The following is a 2447-nucleotide window of genomic DNA, read 5'->3' as shown; positions in this document are numbered from 1 at the left end:
ATGGGCCTAGACCGGATCCTGGGCCTGGGCTGGGATTGGGCCTGGATCTGATCCTGGACCCTGGGGATGCTCCTGGGGCTGGGCCTGGATCTGATCCTGGGGCTAGGGATGGGCCCAACTCTGATCCCGGATCCTTGATCCAGGAAATGGGCCCAACTCTGATCCTAGGGCTGGGTTGGGCTTGGATCTGGGGATGGGCCCAGCTGTGATCCCAGGGCTTGGCCAGGCTCAGATCCAGGGAATCGGCCCGGCTCTGTCCCAGGAATTGGCCAGGCCCGGATCCAGGGACTCAGCCCAGCTCTGTCCCAGGAATTGGCCAAGCTTGGATCCAGGGAATCAGCCCAACTCTGTCCCAGGAATTGGCCAAGCTCTGCTCTGGGGCCGGCCCTGCCACCTCTGCCTCCCGGGGTTTTTGTAGCCGTGTGTAAAGGACATTCCAGGACATTCCAGGGTGGGCAGGGATCTGGTATCTGGGGACTTGAGATAAAAACGCAGAGAAAGCCGGTGTCACTTGTGTGTGTGTGTGACAGGGCTGGCACCACCTCGGCCCGGGCTGGCACTGCACTGGCACTTCCTCGGCCCAGGCTGGCACAGGGCTGGCACCTCCTCGGCCCAGTTTGGCACCTCCTCGGCCCGGGCTGGCACCCTGAGGAGCAGGGCCGGCCCCGGGAGATGCTGTGGGTGCCCCTGCCCAGCCCCAGCTCCCTAATGCACACTGGGGTCAGTTCCCTGGGGGCAGGAGTGGCCCTTTCCCTCCAGGCTGGGCTCCAGGGGTTGGGAGGGAGCCAAGGGGGAACCTGGGGAGGGGGAGTCACCCCTGAGGGCTCCTGTCCTGGGAGGAGGAGTCACCCCTGGGGGCTCCTGTCCAACCTAGCTGAGCCTGTGCTCAGGAATCCCACAGGACTGGGACCCAGCTGGAGGAAATGATCCTGTTACTGAAGAAATGCAGATCTAAGGAGGATGATCCCCAGGGAACTGCAGCCAGGAATTCCAGGAATCCCGGGAATTCCAAGCCCAGCCTCCCTCTGGGGTTGCTGCCAGGCCTGGGGGTGTCCTGCAGCTGAGCCTGGGACACTCACCCGGGGCTGGAATGGCTCAGCCTGGAGCGCAGCCAGCAGCTGTTTCTGGGGATGTTGGAATGCTGGGATGCCGTGTCTTAAACAGCTGGGGTTTTGGGATGCAGGGATTTGGGGATGCTGTGCCTGCAGCACCTGCGGTTTGGGATATAGGGATTTTGGGATGCTGTGCCTGCAGCAGTTGGGATTTTGGAAATAGGGATTTTGGGATGCTGTGTCTACAACAGCTGGGATTTTGGGATGCAGGGATTTGGGGATGCTGTATCTACAGCAGCTGGGATTTTGGGATGTAGGGATTTCAGAATGCTGTGCTACAGCAGCTGGGATTTGGGGATTCCATGTCTACAGCAGCTGGGGTTTGGGATGCTGGGATGCCGTGTCTAGAGCAGCTGGGGTTTTGGGACGCAGGGATTTGGGGTTGCCGAGTCTGCAGTAACTGGGGTTTTGGGATATAGGGATTTGGAGGTGCTGTGCTACAGCAGCTGGGATTTGGGATGCAGGGATATGGAGATGGTAGGGCTTTGGAGATGGTGGGATTTTGGGATGTGGGGATTTTGATGTTAAGGGAAGACATCCCAAAAATGCAGGGTTTAAGCACGGGAGAACCTGTGCGCCCAGCGGGCAGCCGGGACAGCCTGCCCTGCTCGTTCGTCAGGGTGGGGAACTGACCCAAATGCACCTGTCCAGGACCTGTAGGAACCGAGCAGGGAAGCAACCAAATCCTTCTGGCAGTGGAAGCACTGAGAGCTTGGAGCTCTTGTCACACTGATCCATCAAATACATTTATGGACGAGATCCATACCAACATTCTCCTCCTGTCCCAGGGAAGAGGTGGCTGCCCTATCCCTGGCCGTGTCCCAGGCCAGACTGGGCAGGTCCTGGTGCAGCCTGGCCCAGGGGAAGAAGTCCCTGCCCATGGCAGGGCTGGCACCGGACGGGCTTTAAGGTCGCTCCATCCCAAACCATTGCAGAGCCCCCGGGGCCGGCATGGGGCGGGGCGGGCGCTCGGCAGTGCCAGCAGCTCGTGCTGCCGCCTGCTGTTGGCACCTGGAACTGCAGCTGGGGGCGGGCATGTGCAGTGCTGCTGATTTCCCGGCACTCGCTGCTGCCCTCCTGCGGACAATTCCTGAACTACAACTCCAGGAGATGAGCGGGTAAAGAGGGAAAATCCTTCTTTGATTTGAAAGAAAAAAGAGTTTCCTGAGCAAAACACCCCAGTTTTTTCCATAAATAAATGGGCAGTGCTGCCTCTGTCCCCATTTCTCTGTTTTATTTCTCACCCTTCTTTATTCTGTTTGCCTCCCAGCGCTTCTTCTGTAGTGTTACCTCAAATCAGAAAGTTTGGAACTGGCCCCGAACTGATTATTCATC

This window comes from Melozone crissalis, unplaced genomic scaffold (genome assembly GCF_028551555.1).
Source record: "Melozone crissalis strain CALT ecotype California unplaced genomic scaffold, PUWL_Pcris_2 ptg000195l_1, whole genome shotgun sequence".
Classification (NCBI taxonomy): domain Eukaryota; kingdom Metazoa; phylum Chordata; class Aves; order Passeriformes; family Passerellidae; genus Melozone; species Melozone crissalis.
This window is presented reverse-complemented; position numbering follows the sequence as displayed.